A 27,243-nucleotide genomic window follows, 5' to 3' on the forward strand; every position below is an offset into this window, starting at 1 on the left:
ACTGTCAGGCTGAGGTGAATGGTCTGGTTGAGCCGGTTTCTTTAACCCTCTGTCTGTCAACCAAATAGATTTCCCATCATCCCTCCTCTTTACAAACGACGGAGTGCCCCAGGGCACTTAAACCTTCATCACCTTCTTTCACGCTGTGCCTGCAGTGTTCCCAACAAAAAAGCCCAACCTGCAAACTTCTGTCTCGACTCATCCGGGGCCAAATTTGCGGCCTTCCTTAGACATTCATTATAAGCCAAAACCACAAATCTGCTTTCTTAGCTCCACTTTGTAGTCGTAGCTTTCACCGCTTATTGATCATTGTGTCAGTCAGATTGGCTGAAAGTGCTGCAGGATTAGCTTTAGCATTACATCAGTCCTGTGCAATCATCTGCTTAGTTCCATAAACAAGTCTATTCAAAGTGAAAGCAGGGAGCTGGTTGAATTAGTTGAACTGTCTTGACCTTAACACTGCACTCAGAGTCTTTTCTGTTTCCCCAACGAGTCTCCATTTGTCCATGTGTCTCACTGATCAACTATCTAAATGTGTCTCACTGATCAACTATCTAAATGTGTCTCACTGATCAACTATCTAAATGTGTCTCACTGATCAACCATCTAAATGTGTCTCACTGATCAACCATCTAAATGTGTCTCACTGATCAACTATCTAAATGTGTCTCACTGATCAACTATCTAAATGTGTCTCACTGATCAACCATCTAAATGTGTCTCACTGATCGACTATCTAAATGTGTCTCACTAATCGACTATCTAAATGTGTCTCACTAATCGACTATCTAAGTGTGTCTCACTGATCAACTATCTAAATGTGTCTCACTGATCAACTATCTAAATGTGTCTCACTGATCAACTATCTAAATGGGGCTTTCTGCATTTAATCTTCATGTATAAGTGTAAAGTACACTGGATGTATGCTGGAGAGTAATTTCACATCCCTACAACTTGAAGTGTATTTAAATTTCCCACCAATCTATGAAGGACACTTAGCTTCAAGCTAGATTGTAGCTGTTGACTTCTTGTTTCTACATGAAGCTGAAACGTAGATCGGGATTTGGATGTGCAGCCTCTGTAGGGGAATATCTGTATTTCTGCAGATTAATACTTTTAACTGTTTTTCAACATTTAGTGGCTCAAACTCCAAAATGATCAGCACTGTTAGGGCACACTCTCACTACACCCAGTTGACCTGTACCATGCTTTAGTACGAATGCTCCAAGCCCAACGGAACCTGAGCGTGGTTACGTCTTGTACGTCGTAATACGACACCAGATGGCTTTACGTGATCATGAAGGATTCTTTTGTTTACAACGAGCACAGAGTCAGAGTCAGCACAGGAGGACGGCTGAATCTTTTTTTAAAATTATTATTTATTTTTGAGCTTTTTGTGCCTTCATTGAAGAGACAGGCTAGTGGATAGAGTCAGAAACCAGGGAGAGAGAGAGAGAGTTGGGAATGACGTGCGGGAAAGGAGCCACAGGTTGGACCCGAACCCGGGCCGCCCGCCTGGAGGACCTCAGCCTCCGCACATGAGGCACGCGCACTAACCACTCCGCCACCAGCGCCCCGAACATGGCTGAATCTTTACTGACTTTGTGACTTATCTGTTTGACTCATAGTCTGTTTGGTTAGATACCTCTTACATCCCTGGATTTCTTGTTTATGAAAGACAGCACTTGATTTTTTATTGTTGCGTACCTGTTCTTGTGCTTGTGAGTGAGCAAGTGTACCGTGCCGAAACACACCTCTTCCACCTCGGCCAAGGCCAAGGAAGTGTACGGAGCACTCACACTAGAATAGAATAGAATAGATGTTTATTGCCATCTGCACAGGTACAGGACAGTACAGGTACATTGGAATTCTTGTGCATTTCTCCCTGAGTCAGCTCCTACAAAAAAAAGTTAAAATTATATATAAAATAGAATAGCATTATAAGACAAAAAAAGAGTAGAAAAGTACAAAAAAAAGTTGTAGTAACAGCTAAGTGATTTAAAATAAACTGTACAGAAGCTATACACTGTATTAAAACAAATATATAATACATAAAAATAACAAAGGGGAACACTGTACAATGAAATGAAAATATAAACATGTTTTCTTGTCTCTAACTTTCCACATCTCTTATTGCACCTGAGGTTATTGCACACATATTTTTCACATTATATAATTAGTTTTTTGTTTTTAAGGTTAATATTGCACACTTGTATTGCACTGTGAGGTGGTCAGCTGTCTATTTAGTCTGTGAGGTGTGGGGTGAAGTACTTCCTTCCCATCTTAATGTCCTGTGCTACAAGTCTCACGGCAGACCCTAGTCAAACTAACTGGACTTTAGGGTTGAAGCGTGCTTGGGCACGGTATGGATGGCCAGTGTGACCGCGCCCTAAGAGGTGTCAAACTAACTGGACTTTAGGGACGAAGCGTGCTTAGGCACGATGCGCATTGCCTAGTGTGAGTGCACACTCAGTCCTCTTTGAAGAACACTAAGAGGCTTCAGAATGCTCTTATAGTAGCAGACAAACCCCGTCATAAACTCTTGTTTTGGCAGTTTAATGGCAAAGCAATAATGACACATTGCACAAGTATTATTGCTGTCAACAGCGAAGGCCCTTAGGCTGCATTCAAGGCACAAATATAAATCAGGCTTTACAGTTACCAACAGTTACCAACAGCGAGATGCATTGATCCTTTATAGAAGTCACCGTGGAACAGGAACATTTATCCCCTCCAGTGGCTCTATACTCTCACACCAGGCTTTCAACTCCGGTGGTCCTTAAGGGAGATTGATGGCGCTCTCCTCCATCACTCCCTGACATTAATGAGTACAACCTCAGTGAAAGCACCGGACTGTGGGCGAGGAGGAACAACGGAGCAGCGGCGGGGGTTACAAGCAGTCACTCTGATACAAAGACACTTGCGTCACCTTAAAGCGGAGCGATGTTGAGCTGAATATGGCGTCAAATAGAGTCATAACAACACGGTCACCATGGAGACAGAAGAAGACTTCATGGTTCTTTTTTGAGGTGTCCGTGTTCCTCAAGCTTCATGCTGTTTTGAATCCACCCTGGAGGTTATTTTCCGCTCAGCTGGCACCCCGTCTTCATGCACAGCCAGAGGGAATGAGATGTATTGAGGTTGCTTTACGCTACAGTCTTGTTTCAAGCATCAGCAGGTCCTGGAATTACCCAGAATAGATGTGTGTGTGTGTGTACATGCATGTGTGCGTGAAAATTTCTACTCTCCCCAGCGTAATTGTGTCTCTAATTTACTCGTCGATAAACACTGAGCTCATTAGATTTAACCTTGCAGCACGGCCTGAGGTGTCTTCTCTCAACATCTTTTGTATTCCCTCTCAACCTCCTTCCCCTCTCGTTGTCGTCGTCTTTATTTTTATCAGCCCCTCTTTCTTTTCTTCTGTCCTCCTTTTGCACTCTCCTGTCCCGTCTGTATTTGGGTTCACCTCTGTCCTGCTTCTTTCATTTTTTTCTTCCTCGTCTTGATTCTCTTTTCACTCAAACATCTTCAGCTCTCCTTTTTCTTGCTGTTCGCAGTCAACAGGTCCGTCTTCAGAGAGCTGGATGCGTCAACAATCTTGCATGACGCTTTGTGATTTAGACTCATTATCTGCTCGATGGATTTCTGAGTTAATGCTGAGAACACCTCAGAGACATTTTAAAAAGCTGCTGGCAGATAAAAGCAAAGAGTATGATGATGGATCACGTTGAGACATGAAGACAAAGTGGTGCGATACATTCTGAGGTTTTGCAGGTTGTACAGCTTGTCCATTAGCAGAAAGAGAGAGTTAGGCGTAGCAGCCTGGAAACATCACATGCTCTATATTGTCTCCTGTTTCACTTCTTTCTAACGTTATATGTTCCAGCTGCTGCTCCTGTGGAGAGATGATCAAACCCATGTGAACTCACTATTTCTGTCCTGTAGCAATGTTTCAAACTGAACCCCTCTGTTTAGTTTGGGAGACCTTTGATGACAGCGCTTCTCTCTCTGCAGACACTTCATCAGTCATGGGAGGGTACCTTAGAAATGTTTTTAATTTGAAGTCATTATGTGGGAACACTCTGCTGCCATTTCAAGGGCATCATGGGAAAATCTGAAAATTACAGGTTAGAAGCAGAGAGAAGACACACTCTGTTTTTTTTTTTTTTATGTGAGGGATTTCCCATGTCGACACTTCTCAGGGAATATTTCAACATTATAAGCCGGTAGCTTTGTTGCATCTTTTTATGAAAATTGGACATCAATCACATCAGTCTTTCTCCAGATAGACTTTTTAAGATGTTGGTTGAAATTGTCTTTAGGGGGGCCCTGGTGGTGCAGTGGTTAGTGCGCATGTCCCGCATGTCATTCCCCACTCTCTCGCTCTGATTTCCAACTCTATCCACTGTCCTGTCTCTCCATTAAAGGCACAAAAAGCACAAAACTAAATCTTTAAAAAACAAAAAAAATTGTCTTTAGGTCTTGACAGGTCCTAGTTGGACGGTAGTTGCATTAGTTTTTGCGGTGTGTCCGGCTCTCTCGCTAACCGTCGGCCTTTGTTTTGGCCTATTCGACATGTTGAATCAGCGGTCGGTGAGAGGAATCTCTCTGATTGGCTGTTTGGAGGTTTCATTTCTCTCCAGCTCTCCTCTCAGGTTCAGGAAAGCCCCTTGAGCATGCCGCTGTAGTATCCATGCTTTCACCCATTAGTGCTGTTTCTCCTTATTTGTCTCCTCTGCCTCTTCTTTTCTTTTTCCACTAAAAGACCAAGGGCTGACAACACCAGCGCCATTTTATACTTTTTATCAGACATTATTCTCCATTAGTAGACTACCTATAATACGAGAGGTGAAAATGGTCTTTTCGTATCATAACAACGGACTACCGCCCCCTGCTGGCATGGAGAGTTATTTCCTCTCACACATGCGCAGAACGATCGTGGTTGTTGTCCGTCGGCTGTAGTCTTTGTGGTGTGTTCAAGTGCAACTTTTTGGCCAAGATGTGAAGTGATGTGATTGCTTCAACTAGTTCTTTGCCGTCTGCTTGGTGTTTCAGGGCCGTTAGGACATGATGTAACCCTGTAATGCTCAGAGGGGTCTGCCGTTTTCCCTCCCAGTAGGTCGATGAGAGGTTTGCAGGGAGACATCACCTTTCATTCATTTGATCAGAAATTTCTCTAAGACGAGTGTTTACCTGACAGATTAGAGTCAGAGACAGAGAGTGATGGGTTGATATTAATCAAGTATAAAACAGATACTTATCTCTTTGTGTAAGAGCTGAAGCATGATGCAGGAAAACAAATATCACGTACTGTTTGTTGTCTGCACAGAGGGGAGGAGAAAGTTGGACTCTTTTGTGTCACTGCTAAATCTTAACTCCAGCGTTAAGTATACAGTATAGTGACATTAATCCCGGAAATCTTTTTTGTTACACTTTGCAAACAAACACACGTCTGCACACAGGCTGCAGGAGTTCCGCTGACGGTGTGTGTGAGCCAGGCGTCTCTGTCAGACTTTGGCTCTGAACGCTGCTCCTGCTGCCAGATTTCAAGACAGTGAACAGAAAACAGCCGAGCCTGCGAGAGGCCATGTGTGTTTCCTCCTAACTCTGCTCTTAAGAGTTGACAAAGGGGGACACTCCACAATCTGAGTTTTTCTTACGTTACCTTCAGGATTCTGAAAAAAAATGATGTCTCATGTTTCTTCCTGCTCTCGATAAATCTTTGCCGTGTGCTCGTCAGCACTTTCTAACATATCACACCGACGCTGACATAAATCTGGAAGCTGTGTCATAAGTCTCCACCCTGGATTGATTGAGATCTTTATGTCATAATCAAACCATTATTACTTCAGAGTTGTGACATGTTTGCTTAGATGGCACAAATCACAAGTCTTTCAAACCGCCTGTGAAACCTGAGCTGAATGTTCTCGTGTGTGTGTGTCACGCAGGCTGTGAGCCACGAGGGGGTTTCTGCAGAGCCGTTTGAGTGGAGCTGTATGCTCGGCTTTATCTATGTGCAAACATGTAGAATAATGTGAAAAAGTGCTTAAAAGGTGCTCAGAGAAACTAAGTCTGAACTAATGAAGGATTTAAATGCACTGCTTAATGTTTGCACTTTAAATAAAAGCTCATTCAACACATGTAAGCTCTACAGGAGAGCAGTGGGATCACATACTTTACATACTAAGGGCTTGAGGCAAATTAACAGTGTTTTGCAGGACTGTAGCCGACTCAGAGGGTTGTCAAGGAGTTTGGTTTATATGTTTAATATAAAGAAAATGACCAGTACCTCTTGTTTCTTTTACAGTTCAGCCTCACACCAAACTCCTCCAGCAGAGTAAAGGCTGGATACACACTGGAACGTTTTCAAATCTTTTTTCTGAAATATCTCTTTTTTAATTCAATAGGTATCATGATATACAATGAACATTAAGGACCAGTTTTTTTCTTGGTAACATGTCAAATCTTAAGAGGAGACCACACACATAATGACAGTTTCTCCCGATTTTTAACAATAAAATCATCCGACTGCACACACTGGACGATCCGGCCAGACTACAAAACCTCACCCCGTGTAGTAAGATATGCAGAGGCGATTCCACGGATAGGAGATCTCACAGAAACTTGTGTGATAAAATGTGACATCAGAATATAAAAAAATATGGAGGAAGATGTCTGTGTAGGTCCTCAGTCATCAGGTCACGGTTAAATTCAAAGCTCGATCCAAAGTCAACTGGACTGGTTGAAGATCTTGAAGATGTTTCACCTCTCCTCGTCTGAAAGGTTTCTTCAGGTCTAAACTTTCTGCCGGACAGAGCTAGAAGTGTAACCCTCTGTGGATCATTAGCATGCTAATGATAAAGCATGACTCACATCAGAGTCGTAAACAGAGTTTCACCTAGAGTCGTTACCACAACGTCTTCAAGATCTTCAACCAGTCCTGTTGCCTTTGGATCAAGCTTTGAATTTATAGAGGAAGATCAATTGTCAGGTAGCTGTACTTGAATGCGTTCTGTAAAAAAAAACAAGAACAAAAGACTACATGTGTTATCCTGGCTGAGACAACAGTACAGCTGAAAACAAAAAAAAAACTACACATCCCATCGTCACTTGGCACCATGTTAAAGCAGGTGCTAATAGATTAGTAATCCACCTGCTCTGCCTTTAGATGAGCAAATCACCAAATCATAGAGACTTCCAAGAAAGCAGAGAATGAGCGTGTGTTTAATGTGGTTTAATGTGAGACCAGCAAGTTGTTAGTTTCACTCAGGTGAGGCTCTTTCCAGGAAAGAAGCTTAGTCGTGTAAAACCCCGCTGTGCAGCTTTGATCTCTGAATGCTTCTCTCCGACTCATCTTGACAAGATCAGAACAAACAGCCTCTTGATCTGGAGTAAGATCTGCTATCACTGCATCACAAAACCTTTTTACACCTTTTGATCTCAGTTCTCTTTTTCTGACAGTTTTATCTAAGATGATACAGAACAGCTGTGCTGTCATTGGCTGGAGGAAACACACCAGCTCCCCGCCCACAAACGTCCCGAGTCAACCAGAACAAAGCAGAACAGTAAAATCCAGTCAGAGGACAGAGTCTCTGCAGACACAGTCACCACCACACATGTATGGAGGCCCAGAGGGGACGATGGAGCAGCTTCACTTTAGGAGAAGTCTGTACTTTATTTTGAAGGAGAAAGCTTCTGACTCTACCTTTAAAGTGAGACTTAAAGTTGGATAATGATTCGACATTTTGGCTGAAGTTAGCGTTCCTCTAAATGTTGGGCAGCTCTTAAATCCTCTACTTATTTGTTTTCACACATTTGTCAGGATATCAAACCAGACGTCAGACTCTAAACACATTAAGAGTTTATAGAGGGCGTTTAATGCAAATCATTATATACACAACATGACATGGGCATCCCCAGTCGCCTGCAGGCTGTCACCATGTTTTAAACCACACTTTACTAAATGTATTGATATCATCATTGATGCAAAGAGACAGACGCTTTATCTTTTTGTCTGCTAAAAGAATAAATGTTCAGGCTATCATGGCTGTTACATGAGATCCTGCAGATCTGAACGTCGTGCTGCAAGGTGATGCTCTGCACGTACTCTCTTGATTCTTAATTACTATTTAACTTTTACAAACCTTCCTCTTTGTCTCACTTTCACTCTCATGTGCCTCCTCCTATCCTTGCATGCTTTTCTAACCTGACTTTGAATCTCCCCGCTCTCACCTTTAACCTGCTCGGACATTTCCCACTGATGTTTCTCTTCAGTCTTTAGCCTGCAGAGCGCAGAGTCGCCTGTTCCCTCTGCAGGGTCAATGAGCATTTCTCAAAGCTTGTAGCGCCTCATTAGATGAGATGAGGGACTATATGACACTATAGAACCTGTCCACAATATCAGTAACGCTGCAAAGCAGCGCTGCACTGTAGAAAGAACGTATCATTTGTTAAACATTTAAATAATTGTGTAGCGGGTTTCTGTCAGTCTGTCTGTGTTTGCTTCTCCTCATTGACTAAACATGTCTGACTGTTTCAGTGTCTGAGAAAGAGGTCATGTTTGCTCTGAGTTTTTTTGTTTTGTTGCATGGAGCAGCAGGCTGCGCTGAGGAAAAAAGCTCCTCAGATTACGAAACCCGGTTTGTTTATAGGAAAACAAAAGGAAAATGGAAAATCGGGGACTGAAGTGGGTCACTGCTGTGCCGTACTGTATGCACAATATACACAACGTTTGTGTGACGCCGTGCAGTGATGACTCAATCATCCTTGGGAATCAAATAAAAGAAAAAACACTGACTGGCCGATGCAGATATTAGATGCATTGAGATAATTCTGCACGTGGTGTTGTGTGTAACTGTGACCCGTCTCTACACGGTGCATGGTAGTGATGTGTGGTTTTCTTTATGGCACAAACAACATACACTTGCATGCACTCAGCAGTCAGCACTTCAGCCTGTGTACAACTACTGCTGCTACTCAGTATGGATATCTATCACACACAATGTTAAACCTGTTTTTATACTGTGCAGGACATGTCGGTGTCACCCTTTAGGTCTATCTGTTTGTTTGTCTCCTCCTCTCCTCGTCTTTAGAGAGCTTTCCTTCACACTGTTTCCATGTCATGTGTTCTCTGAGTCCAACTCTTTGTTTCTCTGTAGAGTTTGAGGCATCACTGTTTGTGGATTTGAGGTGTTTCACCCCCTAAAAAAATCGTTTTTAAAGATGTTTTCATCAGCTCTCTCTCTCTCTCCCCTGTCTCATGATTTTTCCCTCAAAGATTCAGAAATGTGTTGAGACAAAGTGTAAGAAGCATCCTGCGTTTAACATGTGTGTGTATAAACTCTGCCTGTGGAGGCAGGAGTCGAGCAGTTTGTCCTGAAGAAATGACTAGCTACAGTAAGTTTTCCCACACATATTATTTTTGCAGTTCTTTGACTTCCTGTGGTGGTGGTGGTGGTGGTGTATTTTTGAAATAATTAGTTTCCGTCCGGGAAGTTCACAGGAACATCGCCTCAAATCAGAACAACTTCATGGAAAGTGTGAGAAACTTTGCTGCACAACTTTTTCTTCAGTGTTGACCCCTCACCTTCTCCAGTAAATGTCTTAAGGGTAACACACTTCTGTAAAATCACATATCACACTTTTATCACACTGATTTTGTGACTCGGTATGAGATTCTGTCCATGGAGAGTAACATTGATTATTTATGATCTATTAAATATCAATTATTATTCCCAACAATCAGCTCAGATTACAAGTCTGGGAAAACAATATAATAGAAGCTTCACAGCATCAAATGCAGCACAAACTCACAATATGCACACAACTCGTTAAATAGATGTTAATTGCAGCATTTCCACCGCAGACGCTCGACCGGGAACCTTTGGAGGAACTGAGTTTTCATCACAGGGACCGGCTGCTGCAGGGCTGAGAGTTTAACAGTACAGGCGTTTCTGTTGGCTCACAGCGCTAAACATTTGTGACAGAGGAAGTTACTTTAGCGTTTTAGTTCAGTTTTGGTGTCAGTGTGGACGTGCACACAGCTGGTTATTTAATCAGTGTTAAGACCATGTTAGAAAAGCAGACAGTTTCAGGCTTCAGGAACCTTTTAGTGCCTCACAAAGTCTTTCCAGGGACGTAAAATGCTTTGTATTTTGGGTCATTTTTTTTATTTCTTTGTGCAATCAAACACAAAACATATTCTCTAGTTGACCTCAGTGTAGTCATGAACACCTGAGCTCAGAGAATAACTTTCTGAGAAGCTCATCTTAGAACAGGCTTCTGTTTTCGAACATTTCACAATGACAGCTTGCAACTCAACGTTTCTTTCCCACATGGAGGAAGACCTTGTGGCGCAACGGTAGCGCGTCTGACTCCAGATCAGAAGGTTGCGTGTTCAAATCACGTCAGGGTCAAATGTTTTCAAAGCTGCAAATGTACAATTTGACAAAAACTCTGCAAATATGGAGAGTTTAGATTACGAAGAGAAGACAATCCACGTTAGTGTGCTTCTGCTGATGGTCTTTAAGTCTTGCTGTACAGCTCTATATATGAACTTCTGTGTCCATGGTGGAGATATGAAGCTCTCTACATGAAGAGAACTTCAGATTGTGTGTGACAGAGCGACATGAGTTGGTAGTGGGTTTAAAGTTCTCTGTAAAAAATATGAACGTCAGGGTCAAAACATGAACACACAAAAGCGGATGGTCTTGTACACGTTTTTGCACTTTTTTTTCTGGATAGTCTCTTGATGTCATGGGAATGACTTCAGTGCAGGTTCACTTTTTTTCTCATGTGTCCCATCAGAAAAGACCTTGTGGCGCAACGGTAGCGCGTCTGACTCCAGATCAGAAGGTTGCGTGTTCAAATCACGTCAGGGTCAGGTGTTTTCACAGCCTTGTATCCAGACAACACCAGGACTTCTAATGAAGGCCAACCACAGTGTGTTCACTCCCTCAGCTATCATTGTCTGATAATTGATGCAAACCTCTGAGAACAGATGGAAGTTTCTCAGTAATGGCTGCCACTGCAGCTGGTGCTTACTTTGCAGACTTGAAGCCTTCCTCTCTTGGTCCATAATATCCCGGAGTATTACCTGTTCATGTGTTGAGTCTCAGGTCAACAGTAGACTCAATCAAGCTCACTTCAGCGGCTTGAGCCCCAACAAAAAAAACAGACTCTCTTGTGATTTGCTCGCATTTATCAGGAATCAAATTTGCAGAAATAACAACATCATGATGCAGATTTCCAGAAAGTGAAAAGTCAAGCTTTGTCAGGTCTGTGCTCGAGAGCAGAAGAAAACTTTTGAACTGTTTGTTTGTTGAACAGAGCTCAGATCGATCACTTCTGATGACTTCAGGAAGTCGGTAAATCTAAACACTACTTGGCAGTTTCCTGACAGATTTGACACAGCTGCATAGTTTGAACGTTGATTTAATAATTATATGCTGCGTTCAGGTGCTCATGAAAAAATAACCAGAATAACCAGAACTATCAGGTGGGAGTGAATTCAAACATGGGGATAAACACGCTGGAGGCTGTGTGTAGATTTGATGTGATCTCCACGTTGGCAAACTGAACAGCAACAATATTTAGTCCTGCATATCACATATATCAAAATGTACACTGTGAGTGGGGCAGTGGGTGGACCATGGGTTTGTTGTGATTGGCCAGTCTGGATCGAGTTTCAGACATTTCTTTTTTCAGAAACTCACATGGCTGAAGAGAGGGTTCAGACTCAAACTCAGAGCTGTTTGGTCGGGGGGGGGGGGGGGGTCTGGCTTTGCTGCATCATCTGAGGTATGATGCCCTGAGAATGATTACCTGAGCCATTTTCATTGTTTAAATAAGACAGGCCTCCAATGCAGGCTGCAGCAGCTGTGTGTGAACGTGGTTTTAAAGGAGCCCCCTCATGTGTTCATGAGCTCATCTTGTGCTTGCAGGGTGCAGATGCGGCGAGCATGGTGTATTGTCTGAACATGTGAGGTGCCACTCCCTCTAACTGGCCTTTATACTCCTGGGATGTCGACATCTGCTCTACATATGTTGTTCTTGAACCTACTGGGATTAGGACGGATGCTCCCTCTTTCCTTTCAGTGTGAACGGTGATGTGTGTGATCTTGTGTGAAGTGTGTTGGACAGTTTTATGGTCACGGTGCGTTGCTTTTATTCACAAAGCATGACCAGCACACTCCGCAGTACAAATGAGGTTACAATACACGCTCACCAACCTGTGCTTCAATTGAAGCCACTTTCTTGGTCTTCTGACATTTAGAGCTGTTTAAAAAAGTGGGTTGATTACCTGCATACAGTAAAGGAAGAAGGGGTCGACTGATTATCAGCCGTGATCAATATCGGGTTTATCAGTATCTGCGTTTTATTTTACGATCGCTGATGAAGTGTGTTACTTTGGCTTAGCTGCAGGTGTGTCTTTCCCCCTGGGTCTGTTTTCACTCTCTACTCTGGCTCACCTTTTGTCCCACCCACAGCACTGATCTGATTGGCCAGACATCACACTAGTAATAGACAGTCAACATCAAAAGACGTCCTGACCTGCTCTGTGTGACAGAGAAGATGCTGATAGCTCCCCTGGGAGTGCGTATAGTCTGAGACTCGTAGTCTGAGACTAAGTTCTGAACTCAGCAGCCGGGGGTTTAATCCAAACACAAACCCTGTGCTAAATGGCATCCACTGTCGCCCCTCCCCCGTTTATTTCATTTTAACTTTCCCAATAAAGTAAAGGCAATCCAAATAATGCACAAAATAATCTGAAAATACAACTTGTTCTTAACAATCTGTTTCTCCTGTTACTGGAGAAATACTTAACACGCTCTCGCTGCTGTAAAGTAGAATTTGATTAACTACTTCACTCTGGCAGAATCCAAAGAAAATACTGGATCACACAAATCACTTAAGGTTGAAATGACTAATGTTTCAACATGCACCGCGTCCTCCTCAGAGTCAACTCACTGCTGTGAGCCTCAGATTTGATGACTTCATCGGCTGCCTCTCTCCATGATGGAGTAAAGTTTACTTATGTTTCCATGGCTGCTGTGATTGTCGTCTAACCATTTGTCAACTTGAACATTGACATTATGTTTCTATTTAAACAGCTCACAATAGTCGGAGTACACATTTAGATCCCAGGCTCCTCCTCCTCCTCCCCCTCTTCCTCCTCCTCCTCCTCCCCCCTCCTCCTCTTCCTCCTCCCCCCCTCCTGCTCCTCCTCCTGCTCCTCCTCCTCCTCCCCCCTCCTCCTCTTCCTCCTCCCCCCCTCCTGCTCCTCCTCCTGCTCCTCCTCCTCCTCCCCCCTCCTCCTCTTCCTCCTCCCCCCTCCTGCTCCTCTTCCTCCTCCTCCTCCTCTTCCTACTCCTCCTCCTCCTCCTCTTTCTCCTCCTCATCCTCCTTCTTCTCCTCGTCCTCCTCCTCTTCCTCCTCCTCTTCCTCGTCCTCTTCCTCGTCCTCTTCCTCTCTCTCTCCTCCTCATCCTCCTCCTCCTCCTGTCTATCCTCCTCCTGTCTATCCTCCTCCTGTCTATTGTCCTCCTCCTCATCCTCCCCCCTCCTCATCCTCTTCTTCCTCCTCGTCCTCCTCCTCCTCCCCCCCTTGTCCTCCTCTTCTTCCTCCTCCTCCTCCTCCTGGTCCTCTTCCTCCTCCTCCTCTTCTTCCTCCTCATCCTCCTCCTCTTCCGCCTTCTCCTCCTCTTCTTGCTCTTCCTCCTCCTCCTCCTCCTCCTCGTCCTCTTCCTCCTCCTCCTCCTCCTCCTCCTCCTCCTCCCAATCTTCTTCCTCCTCCTCCTCCTCCTCGTCCTCTTCCTCCTCCTCCTCCTCCCAATCTTCTTCCTCCTCCTCCTCCTCCTCCTCCTCGTCCTCTTCCTCCTCGTCCTCCTCCTCCTCGTCCTCTTCCTCCTCCTCCTCCTCCTCAACACGGTCAAACAAAAATCCTTGAAAGCACTCTTTGACCTCTCTGTGTTCCACATCTGCACTCGGTGAAAGCGTGTGTGTGTCTTGTGTCTTGTGTCTTGTGTGTGTGTGTGTGTGTGTGTGTGCCGTGACATCTCCACTGCGAGTTGTCTGTTCTTGGTGATTCAGCCTGCGCTCTGTGTTTCTCTTGGCTTGTTTCGGAGTACCATCTGGCAACCATAACCTCTGTGCTTATGAAATAATAAACAAAGTGTGCAGAAATTGTTGCTGACTGCTGCCTCTGTCAGAACACAGAGAGGCTCGCAGGCCTTCTCTTGCAGGGACGACACAGTCTTTTAATGCAACATGTGCAGGGTTCTGATCCTTTCTGCACAGACTGGCAGCCCTTGACGTCTCTCGCTCTGCTGGTTGAAAATTACAGGGATTTACTCTAACGCTGTGTTATAGTTGTGGATTTTGGTGTGGCTCTTTTGCATATGGAAAGCTCAGACTAACAATAACTTCAAAGAGGCACATCCAAATGAGAACACTCATTCATCGTTCTTCTCTCGGTCTTTATTCAATTGTCTGTGCAAACACATACTGTTACACACTGAATCTGTTTTTAGCTCTCATCGTCTCCCACATAATCATAATGACACACCAGACTCTTCTTCACAAAGAATAACAACAAAACAAAGAAAACAAAACAAAGAAGAAGGGGGATGAGGACAGAGTTTGTTAGTGGTTAGGCGATGTTGAAGAGGTGAGTTTTTAGGGTTTTCTTGAAGGTGGAGAGTGAGGAGGGGTCTGTTTTTTGAGAGTGACAATGGAGAAGACCCCATGCCCCAAGGACCGGCCGTTAGTCCTGTCTGCAGACCTGAGGACCTGAGAGTGTGGGTGGGAGCGTGCCAAGGGGAGGAGCTCAGACAGGTGGGAGGCAGCGATGTGGAGGGCTTTGTAGGCCATAATGAGGAATAATAATTATCCTGCATTTGAGAGGTAAAGAAAAAGGTCACACTGGCACTGAATGAAGAGTACCCTACAGGTTTCTCTGATCTTATAATTCCCTGAGTGACCACATGTTCCCCTTAAATCTGACTGTTCCTCCCCCGAAGGTGAAGGGGAGCAGATGGCCTCATTGGAAACGTCTCCCTGAGGGGAAGACTTCAAATGTCCTTTCAGTAACCTGACTCCCTCTCCCTCTGGTTGAGAGTCTCACAGATAAACTCTTTATCAGCCCCCCCCCCCCCCCCCCCCCCCCCCCCCTGAAGGAAATGGTCTTTTTGCTTTCTCTTTCCACTGGGAGGTTAGAGGTCGGGGTCAAATAGGGAACTTTGTCTCTATTTGTCTCTGTTTAGTTCAGGCTGTAGGCTCACTTTTTTCTTTGTCCACAGACTGGGCGTTTGTGCTGAACTTACAGAAGGCTTTTCCACCAGCACTCATTGTTGCTATAGTTATGAAACCTAACTTCTGTTTTAGCCTTAATTCAAAGAAAACCAAGAAAACAATGTGAAGGAGTCGTGTCCTGACATCAGCAGCAGCTCTACACCTGTAAACTGTCAGACTCTCGTCTCCTCTGGTATTGTTGCTGCTGTTCTTTCAACTGAGAGCGCTGTGAGTGCAGCCACAAAAAACATCTGATGACGAGGGCGTTGTAGCGCTTAGGACGGTGAACCCTGTAAAATGCTGTCTGTGGACAGAGGGCCATAAGGTAAAAAGCTGCCTCATTTGTAGGAAGCCCTTTACTGTAGAAATATATCAAAATCAGATTCATTTTTATTGCAGGTCTCAAATTCACTCATGCTCTTAATTGCTGAAATTAAATTTGATTTTCAACCTTGTAGTAGTTCAGCTTTGTCGTCTGATCCCACATGTTACTTTGCATGTCTCGTTTCCAGGAGCTTTTCATGCCCAAGTCAGTAAATGTGTGTAAGCTGTGTGTGTGTGTGTGTGTGTGTGTGTGTGTGTGTGTGTGTGTGTGGTGTGTGTGTGTGTGTGTGTGTGTGTGTGTGTGTGTGTGTGTGTGTGTGTGTGTGTGTGTTTGTGAAGGCCTCCTGCTGCTGCTAATGACCCCTTGTCTCAGATGGGATGAAACTGGCTACCTGCCCAAACAAGCTTCACCTCTCCTGCTACTCCAGACAGAATGCTAGCTAACATGCTCAATCTACACTAATGAAACATGTTCTTAAATTATCTTGTGATGTTCATTGTGAGTATCTGAGCAGCGTCACATCATGCATCACGGTGTTTTGTGAGTGTGTCATGCCCTCTAATCTCCGACACATCCTGTCTGAAGTTGAACTCTTTAATTGGCTTAATGAGGTTTCATTAGGGAAACTTCTCAATGAGATCCTCGTGTGATAATGTCAGTTTTAATTCCGCAGTGAAACCTTCATCGCAGCAGCAATTCAAGCTCACGCTGAGCCAAGAGGCTGCATGCATGTCTGGCCTGTGTAGACAGACACACACTACACACGCACACACATAGACACACACATACACGCACACACACACACACAAACTCAAGGAGTCCGACCTTTTTTATTCAGACCAGATGCCCAACTTTCCACGTTGTACTCACCATGAGTGGTGATGTGTACAGTTGTAGTCATAATGAAACAAGGTTAAGAGACTACAACTCCCCGACATGAGCAGATCACTATGCAGAGGGTGGTGACTTAAAGTCACAGTGAAGTCTGGCACACACTAAACGATTTCAGACAGATAGACACAATTAGAAATAATCTATCACTAAGACTGATATTAAAGTCAGGCCCGGTCATGCGTCGATCAGCAACTTCAACTAGTCGTATCAGCTGACAGTTGTAAAGCTGATTCCCTGACTTCAGGACTTCATTTTCCTGATTGTGCCCGCACAAACTGACAGACAACGTCCGGAATCACCAGACCTCTAGCTGACAGGGAACATTTGTTATGATTTAGTTGCTGTTAGGTGGGGGTTGTTTCTGTATTAAATGGACAATGATGAAATCGTGAAACAGATCTCACAATCATTGACAATCATTGGCCAAGTCTTCATCTTCACAGTGTTGATTATATTCTACTAGAAGGTACAGCCCACACATTCCTGGCTGCTTCGTTACATCTCTAAAAGACTAGAAAGAAGACATCACACTGACTCTTAAATATCAGACAAATACATTTCTTCAGTCTCAGAGTCACATTTCCTTTTCAGCTCACAACAGACTCTTCAATCCAAATATAACTCTGCTGCTATGAGGTCTCTAACACATGTATTACAGCTTCACAAACCTAAAAGAAGAATTACTCTTAGATGGTTGACACAATGTAAAGATATATCCACAAAATTAACAAGATGAATGAATCCATGAAAATATGCACTAACAGTTGCTAATTAGCTTTGTTTATTGTTGATGCAGATTGTGTGTGTGTGTGTGTGTGTGTGTGTGTGTGTGTGTGTGTGTGTGTGTGTGTTTGAGACTTGCAAATGAGACAGTTGAAATACATCTGCCTGAGGGAGTTTTCTATTGATACTTATAATACTCTGTCCAGATTTAACCTGTACAGTGTGAGCTCTCCAGATGTGCTGCACAATCGGTCACACAGTGTGAGCCTATAACTTCAATCATGATCTCATCATGGTCGTACGTCGTAAACGATTCAGACAGAGAGTCAGAAAGGGGAAATTTTTTAATCTTTCAAAATAATGTCCAATTCTCTCCGTACACACTTAAAGCTTCCCAGGAGTTCTCAGACTGAACCAGGTGTCCGAGGTGTTTCTGGGGCCTCTGAAAACGATCGATTGGTTTGGATGTGAGGCGTAAATTTGGGGTTATTCAATAAAACATGAAATATTTAGGATGTAGTATAAATAATGGCCGTGTCTTTGACGTGCAGTTACAGGAGGTTATTTTCTCTGGCTCTCTGCTTCTCTGCCCTCCACAGCTACAAAATGAGACTCCAGAGGATTAACATGAGTCTGTAGTCATGGCTCTGTGTGTGTAGGTGTGGCAGAGGATTTCACTGTCTGGCCCGTTTCACCGGCCTGATCCCGAGCTAACCTCTGTGGCACTGTTACTGCCACTCCACAGCGGTCTGAGCCGGGAGCGACCGTCTGCCAGGAGAAATAAACATATATCTGTTCAAGACTTTCATATGTGCCAGCGCTCCAAACATCTCCGCCTCACAAAGCCGTCCCTCATACGAGACTCTCGTGTGGGAAACTTTTACTTGTTTCCATTTGAGGACGAAGTCTGGCAGAATTCATGAGCAGACGTTGTTCCTCTGGGCCTCTGTGAGCGCTTTGTTCTGTCTGAATTGAAGATGTTGTTTAGAGCTGCGGAGCCACAAACCCAAATATACTGTATATGTAAGTGAATAGTTAACGGAGCTGAATGATTTATTATAGAATATGATGTTTATTGTAACATGAAAATTAGTTACAGAGCAGAGCTGCCTCGAGTTGTGTTGAGTTGAGAGTTGAATATTGTTCGTTTTTTGGATCGATATGGGCTAACTTGGGCAGTACTTATATTCTAGGTGGTGAAATGTTGATCTTATCCACATTTGATTGTTGAGAATTATCAGCTGACCGTTGAATGAAACTGCTTCAAAGTCAGATTTTAAAGATGAACTCCTCTCTCTCTCGTTCCATCAGGATGGAGTCCATGTCTTTTTTTTCTTAGGGTTGTAAAGTTTTACTCATGTTTGGGTGCTGCTCAATTTTAGTGTCTGTAGCTCCTTAAAATGAACAACGTGTGAACATTTTTTAAAACTGGCAACACCTCGAAAGTTTCCATTAAACTCTGTTTTCTTTTTGAGTTTCCAGAGTTGCTTTTTATGAATCTCTGAGCAACGGGTGTGCTCCTATGAGGTTAATAAGATGTAGTAGGTCTTCAGTGTGTGTAGTCAGTCTGTGCTGTGTGTGTGTGTGTGTGTGTGTGTGTGTGTGTGTGTGTGGGTGTTGTGTCATATTTCTCTCAGTGTAATACTCTGCAGGCTGCGGTCTCTTTGGGCAGACAGGGCAGGGCATTAATAATGCAGAGACCCTGGAGGTGACTTTACCTCAGAGGAATAACCAGTATAACACTCATCTCAGTATACTCAGAATACTTTTGTTTGAAACCTTCTGAGCACCTTTGAATCAAATCTTGCATCAGTTTGTCAAAGTGAACTCGAGTCCGTTTGCCAAGTTAGTGCGGTTAGTTTGCTCTGGTGTGAAATCTGTTAATCGAACACAGGTGTGGACCAAACAACCGTACAGAGACCACTTGTAAAGGTCCCGCCTTTTTTTTTTATTGGACTCTGGGGCAGTTTGGTTAGAACATGAATCGTCCTCGATTCCACCCAACTGCAGGATGCAACCACCGTGGGCCCCCTCTGTTCATCATCACTGAACATATGTTAAAGACGACCTGGTTCAGGAGGATTAACGTGCTCCTTCTCCTGAACTGTCTTGATAAGCGCCTTCGACGTCTCCATCAACATTGGTGATCGGAGAACTTTCCCCACTCCAGTATCTATGTCAGTCTAAAATAAATCCATAGTAATGAGGTTTTAAACTTTCTCCTTCAGTGATCCGTTTTGTATCAGCCTTTAGTTTGACTGTTATCAGGAGCACCTTCTTCATTCCCCATGTTTAGACCTGAGTGTTAACAATGTGAGGGATACTTCCTTTTTCAGATGGAAACAAACGAATGACACACTGACACTCTTGATGTACGATGTAAAGACTTCACACACACACACACACACACACACACACACACACACACACAGAAAATGAAGATGCACATTATGTCGTTGTACTAACAGTATCTTCTGTTTTGCATGTTTCCCTCCCTCCCGTCTGCAACAGTGAACGTTTTGGCAAAGATAAGTAGCAAGGGAGGTGTGTGTGTGTGTGTGTATGTGTGTGTGTGTATGTGTGTGTGTGTGTGTGTGTGTGTGTGTGTGTGTGTGTGAGTAAGTATGTGTGTGAGTAAGTGTGTGTGTGTGTTTGCATGAACCAGAGAGGCAGAAAGTGTTTGGGACAGCAGTGTTTATGACTCACTGGGGGGAACATTCACTCCATAAATCACAGAGTTATTACTCTGCAGACAGTGAACTCTCAAAGTAGGAGGTTGAGAGGTTGAACTACTGGGTTGAGCCGGTGATTCACTGGGAGGGCTGCACTTGACAGATTCAGCAATATTACAGTTTTTTTGTTTGTTTAATTTATATGCACAACAAAAGAAACCCAATCCCAATCCCAAACGATGCAGGTCATATTTTACACTACATTAATTTGTATCATTTAAATCAGTGGTTCTCAACTCGTCTCGCCTCAAGACCCACCACCAACTCCTCCCTGAAAAGTTGCGATCCAAATTTCTGATATTTTTTAATCAATCAGATTTATTGAATAAAAATTTGTGCAGCTTGCAGCTTCGGTCAAATGTTTAGTACCTCATATGGTGCAAAACATTTAACGGAAACAAGAAACTGAACAACGCTAACACATTTTAAAAAGCCTTTAACACACTGAGACAAGGTTTTTTTTTTTCCAAGCAAATGCACACGACCCAGTGAAAACAGTTTTGCGACCCACTTTTGGGTCCCGACCCACCACTTGAGAACCACTGATTTAGAGTAAAACTAAATTCTTTAAACTGAAATTTACATCACAGATGATTGAATGAAAAGTCGACTAAGGAAAGTAATCACTAAATTTGAGTGATCGAAGAGATGTGTTGGCGATTTTTCAAGAAAGAGAAGTCCAACATTTTCTGATTCTTTCAGTGAACTGTTTCATATGTTGTAGAGCATTAAACCAAACAAGAACTTGATTAATCATGAAAATAATTAGCAGATTCATTGATAATGAAAGTCATTTTATGTTGCAGCCCAGGGTATGTTCATAATCCAACCACAGGATCTTAGGCCGCAGTAGACCTTAAACTACAGATCGTCTCAGTCTGCAGCTCAGCTGTTGTAACAGCTGAGCTGCAGCACCTGCCACAAAACCAGCTTTACACAAGCTCGCAGTTATCTGAAATCTGAACATCAGCAAACATCTGTATCAGCAGGTTTTCCTGTGAAAGCAGAACCTTGTTTCAACCACCTTAAAGTCCTGGAGGAAGTTCTGATGTCACATGACTTAACCACCATCATCACAGCTGTTCATGAAACAGAGACGATCTCACCGTGAGGAAACAAAACACTGACCCATCATGACTCCCAGAGAAACTTTATCTGCACAAACACACGTCCCCGAGGATAATAACAACACACGTCTGCTGGGTAGTCTTATCAAATAAAAGAATAATTATGCAGGGTGCATTTCATCAGCGAACACAGGATTCTCTCTGCACATTTCACATTCTCTCTGTATTTCACACTTCAAACTTTTACACCCTCCCTGAGCGACATCTTTAACAGTCCTGCACAGACTCTCCCGCTCTCTCAGTGCAGTTTAAAAATAGCTTTATTCTCAATATTTTACTAAATTAAAATGTAAATAGTTCATTTTGTTATTATTTTATTAGATTTTGATGACAGTAGGAGTGCTACTCTTCACTTGCTTTCGATTATTGTATTAAGTTTTTTGTATTAATTGTCATGCTCCAAACCATAAGGACACATTCCTCTTTTTCTTTACTTGGTGATGACATCGACAGGATATAAACCCAGTTCTTACAGTCTCCGCGCTCCAGTCTCGATGATTAACATAAAGGATCCATCCTTCTGCTGATTTTCTATTCAGAAAGTTAATTACTCTGGAAATCTGTGTTTAGATCAAAGGTCATTCAGTGTCAATTAATGAGCAATGTGAAGCTACGAGCTAACTAAAGAGCGCTAACATTAGCATGCTAACACAACGATTCAGGACTAAGGCAACCACAATTTTTTTCACTGCTGGCGCTCAACTTCTCCGTGCACATGTGAGGGGAGGGCGGCTGGAGGAGAGCGGAGGCTGCAGTATGGAGGAGGTGTGGCCTAACAGCAGTTTTTTCCAGGGTGACATCTAATGGATCAAAAAGTCACAGATTATTTTTTTTTTTGAGGATTAAATACAGTTCCTTATTATTAAATTATATCATGGACTTTGTTGTTTCAGTCATAAAAAGTTTTCACGTAAACTGTTAACATACATGTAAAGATAAATACATACATAAGGTTTATTTTGGGGCCTTTTATGTCTTTATCCAGAGACAGGACAGTGGACAGAGAGAGTAGGGAAGGAGCCACAGGTCAGACCTGGGATGCCCCCTTGGAGGACTACAGTGTCCGTACATGCAGCATGTGCACTAACCACTAGGCCACCAGCGCCCTCATAATGAAGTCTTTATGCTTTGAGAGATACGGCCTATAACAGATAAAGAAAACATACTTGTGGTACTTTAATATAAAATCTGTAATCTCTAGAATAAGATATTTCCTCTTCTAGCGGTGGATTAGTAGAACCTGATTGTTTTCTTTAACACGATGATCAGATAATGATGAATACAGTGTTGTTATCCTCCATGACTCATCGTCCCCCGTGTTGAAGTTTACAGAGCGGGGCTTTGTGATGTCATCGTTACCGGATTACAAAAATGGACACATTTCATCCATCAACCTCAGCTTGAGGCTCGTGTTTCTATCTTTTATAGAATCAAATGCACAAATGTTTACTGACATTAAACATTATGTCAGCTGGCGTCTCTACTTTGTTGCCTTTATGTGTCCGACAAAGTAAATCCCATTTCCTGCTCATTTGTGTGACCGACCAGGCCCTGCTGTGCACCGAGGTCTGTCCGACTTTTTGAAAAGCACTGACCCCGACGTGATTTGAACACGCAACCTTCTGATCTGGAGTCAGACGCGCTACCGTTGCGCCACGAGGTCCTGTTGTAGCTCTGGACATTTGAGAAGCACATGAGGCCGCTCGTATTTCCCCCCCTGTGGGAGTGTGAACACTTGCAGGAGCTAATGCAGCAATCATAAAACACACACAGGCACATGTTCTCACCCCCTCCCTCCCTCACTCCCTCACTCCCTTAAGGGCTGCAGTCTCTGTGTGGTCTCTGTCAGAAAACAGGCAACGCTCTCCGGTACAAAGACACAGATAATGGGGTGAAGAGAGCTTTTGTCTGCAAGTGTGTGTGCGTGTGCGTGTGTGTGTGTGTGTGTGTGTGTGTGACGCAGAGAACAACTACCTCTCTGTTTCCTTGTTCCTGCTGCAGAGGATCAGATAAGCAGATACCTGATCACACTGAGGAGGTGGTGGTATGTCACTCAGTCTGAGTGTGAATGCATGAGTAAAGCTCACTAGAGACTAAACATGTCACTGGGACAGGAAGTAGAGCAGCAGCAGACAATGCACACAGCCACACCCGCTTCATGTCTAACCTGCTACATACAAGTCACTGAACCTGTCAGCATACGAGGGACCTGTATGTGAAGTCTGCACGTTAATCCAGCAGGTCACTTTTTCAGAGTGTTACTCCTTCTTTTGCTACGTGAACGTCGTTTTCCAGCACATGTTACAATCTGTCATTTACATACTAACCAAGATACGTCAACGGCTCGTCTGACACCACTGTAACTCTAATCTCATTAAAGTTAACAAACACTGGAGTAAATTCTTGTAATGTGGCCTGAAGTGGTCAGTGGTGAACAAGTATCTCTCATGTTCTGTGAGGTGAAATGACACATCGTGCCATTGGGTTTTGGTTGCTTTGAAGAGAGCGATGTATTGGGTGTTTCTGGTTTTAAAACATCGTCGTACTCTGTCAGTTGGGATTCTGAAGGCCTTTGCACCATGAGTCTGTTTTTTTTCATCCAAAATTTGACGCAAGAAATACGATCTCATGTTATGTCGAAAATGTTTGCACACAGACTGCGAAAATGTTGTCCATTTTTATTCCTTTTGGAACAAGTTTGATTTATTCGCATGCATCACTTTGTGTGTGTGTGTGTGTGTGTGTGTGTGTGTGTGTGTGTGTGTGTGTGTGTGTGTGTGTGTGTGTACATGTGTGTGTACATGTGTGTGTGTGTTCCTGTAGTGTCCCTGCCTCAAACATGCTGCCAGCCACTATCCAGGATCAGTTGCTTCATGGAAAATTGGTGTTCTTCTTCTTTTTAATGTGTGGTTCAAGTAAAGCTGGCAGCATCTCAAACTTGACATCTGACATCCTGAAGTACACCTGGAAGCGATCGGAATAATTCTGCAGCTTCTTATCAACAAGACAAAACTCTTTAATCAACAGGTGTAACTCTCCTCGCTCTTGTCTTGTTTTCATGTGGACAGAGCCCGTTGTTTGTTATCAAGCAGTGAAAACCACTAAATCATCTTCACGGCCTGACCACTCTGCAAGTATGCAACATGTGGTCTCATGCTGCAAATTCTCGCAATTAATAGAAAAATAAACACAGCGGACTCAGTGTGTAAGGTGTCTGTGCATCCAAAGAAACTGACTCAGTGTGCGACGTCTTTACAGTACTGTTGTCAGTTATTTCAAATAGCATTATAAGCCTGGTGGTGCTGTGGTTAGTGCTGTTGTCTCACAACGAGAAGGTTCCTGTTTCAAATCCTCGTTGGACACAATGATTCTGTGTGGAGTCTGCATGTTCTCCCCGTGCATGCTGTGGGTTCACTCCGGGTACTCCGGCGTCCTCCCACAGTTCAAACACATGCCCGTTAGGTTAATAGTCCGTAGGTGTGGCTAGTTGTCTGTCTTTGTATGTCAGCCCTGTGATTAACTGGTGACCAGTCCAGGGTGTGTACCCCTGTTTCTCGCCTGATGACACCTGGGTTCAGCTGCAGCCCCCCCGCGATCCTGAACGGGAAAACGCGGTATAGATAATGAATGGATGGATTAGAAGCCTGTCTGTGGTAAGAACAGGCAATTTTCCTGGATTTAATTGCATTGCTACAAGGATTACGTGCAACCACAAAAACAAAGTTTCATGCCAAAAACATTTTATTTTACCTTTTAATCATGAAGACCTTTTATTATATTTAAATACAGGCCTCAGGGTGAAATGCAGCTATGCTATGGTACAACGTTTGTAAGTTATTACAGATAGTTATCACACCTCCTAAGTGTCATACTTTAGGTTTTTATAATGTGCCGATGTGATGATCAGTATCAAAACGTTCTCGTTGTAATCTCTGTTGCATGATGCCCAAACATCAACACCACCATGTTGTGCTTCAGCTGTCTTTGTTCACAAGCTGAGGCTGACCTTTCAAACACTTTGTTTCCCGTCCTGAGAAAGTGTTCAAGTTCAGCTCTGAGGTGAAATCTTACACTTAGAACGACACTGATGGAGCACAGGTTACACTAGTTTCAACACGTCATTAATCTTTGTTCCTGTTTGCAGTATGGTGGACAAATATGTGCTGTTCTCACATTTCATCCCACATCTATGTGGCTCGGATTGTCCATGAGAGCTGCTCTTAACAAAGCTCTTTAGACTTGTTTGTCTCTGTGGTTTTTCTCCATTTTCACATGAAATACTGTCGGGTGTTGCTTCTGGTCCTGTGTGTCTGTTTCAACAAACGTATTAGTAGCTCTAATGAGATCAACAGTGATGGGATGTTTGTGCGGTCTGGTAATGGAAAGCCATTTGTCTTCAGATGGGGACAAACAGCAGCGTGGACATGGTGTGTGGATTGGATGTGGGTTTTGGTAAAATGACCTCACGATGAATAACTGTGTGACAACATTTCTTGCCACAATCCGAGAGGTATTTTCAACTGGTCTGTGATATGACTTTGCACGAGGAGAGCAGCAGTAATCTTTTTAATATGCTTTGTGAGGCTGTCTTTCCACATGCTGGAGAGGGAGTGAAGCGTTCTCCTCTAAGACCCGAAGATGTCATTGGCCCTCTGCAGAGTTTAAGTGCATGAAACCATTTACTGAGAAAACACATCTGTAGCTGAGGAGAGCTGCAGAAGGGCAGAAAGTGTTGTTTTAGTTGTAGAGAAGATGTGAACAAAATGAGCTGAGGTCGACTGCTTTAATCATTTCTACAGCTGTCCTCCTTACCCTCACACTGACACTGTGCACCACAGTGATACAGATGAATCTGTCATAATGGACTCCTCTTTACAAAGATCTGCTTTCACAAGGAGCATTCACAATTGTCAATAGAAAACGTCCAAAGATGGAGGCTGAAGTCAGTTCTGTATTTCAGTTGTCACATATGTATCTTTCATGTATTCTGTCATTGAGGTCTGCAGATATTTCCTGCCAACATTTATGTCATTATGGGAGGGGGAAGACAGATTAAACAGGGATGCCTGCTGTTGCCACAGTGATTTCAGAAGCTGTCTGTAACCTTTTAATCAGGAAAAAAAATTCCTGATCTCGGGGAATCGGCTCATGGCTCTGCTCTCGCTGTGCGAGTGTGTGCAGTTGTACGACCAAAATATCAAACATGTCAGAAAATCATTTGGCTGTTCAGGAGCAACTGATGGTGCTTCAGTGTACATTGCATGACTGACGACGAGTGATCAGGCTGAAATGTGTCCCAACTTAAAAACTAGTCTTACAACTGAGAAATCTGGTCTAAATTGGCCTTAAATCTTACAGTGTTTGCCTGGTTTAAACTTCTTCAAAAATCTTCAGATCTTGGTATCTGTATTTTGAGTTATTGCTTTTAATTCCACTGGCCGGTAAATTAAATTGTGAAGGATCTTTCAAGGTCATGATATGTGATGCTAGAACATGTTTCAAGAGAATGAGTAGAGGTTGATGAGGTGAGAGAGAAAGAAAGGAGGAGGAGGTATGTTGAGACATATGTGCCAATGAATACCATTACTTTCATACAAATAAGTGAGTCAGGAAAATATTTAGCATTTCCCAAAATATATGTTGGTCAAAAACAGTATGCCCACATCCCCCTAAAACATAAAAAGCAGTAGAAGATATCTGACATCGACTGGCAGGCTCAGTGACGGGCGTTTTCTTTTCTCATGGCAGCCATTTTTTCTACAGTACCACAATTTTGACCAACAACGGATGTGGAACAGAAGTGGTATGAATTCTGGTTCCCAATTGTGTGCCTACTGCAAGCAAAGCACATTCTTGTTTTGGACAGCTGCAATTGGTGCTATAGAGAAAAGACAAAGTAGATGATTGGGAGTATAGGGAATGTCTTTTGACATTGGGAGGAGGATAGTACCCCCAGAGGAAACGAAACATGCACACTCAACACAGAAAGGTGGTGGTTAAAGAGAAAAATATGAAAGACACCGACATGATGCTTAACCAGAGATTTGAGCTGAATGACCACATGAACCAATTTGTCTTCCTTGAGTATGTACCCACCAGGGGCGTAAAACCTTCAATCCTGTGTTCTCGCTTCAAATCATTCAGAGATGACC

The 27,243-nt window shown here is 43.3% G+C and overlaps 1 protein-coding gene and 3 non-coding genes across 8 annotated transcripts in view; 3 read left to right on the forward strand and 1 right to left on the reverse strand.

Annotated features, from left to right (window-relative positions):
• Window positions 1–27,243, forward strand: part of LOC132994061 (partitioning defective 3 homolog) — a 378,183-nt gene that overhangs the window by 22,095 nt on the left and 328,845 nt on the right. The window lies entirely within an intron of this gene.
• Window positions 10,344–10,415, forward strand: trnaw-cca (transfer RNA tryptophan (anticodon CCA)). Its single transcript has one exon. It is a non-coding gene; the product is annotated as a tRNA-Trp (tRNA).
• trnaw-cca (transfer RNA tryptophan (anticodon CCA)) lies at window positions 10,811–10,882 on the forward strand. Its single transcript has one exon. It is a non-coding gene; the product is annotated as a tRNA-Trp (tRNA).
• Window positions 22,683–22,754, reverse strand: trnaw-cca (transfer RNA tryptophan (anticodon CCA)). The gene has a single exon. It is a non-coding gene; the product is annotated as a tRNA-Trp (tRNA).

Source organism: Labrus mixtus, chromosome 19, assembly GCF_963584025.1.
Source record: "Labrus mixtus chromosome 19, fLabMix1.1, whole genome shotgun sequence".
Classification (NCBI taxonomy): domain Eukaryota; kingdom Metazoa; phylum Chordata; class Actinopteri; order Labriformes; family Labridae; genus Labrus; species Labrus mixtus.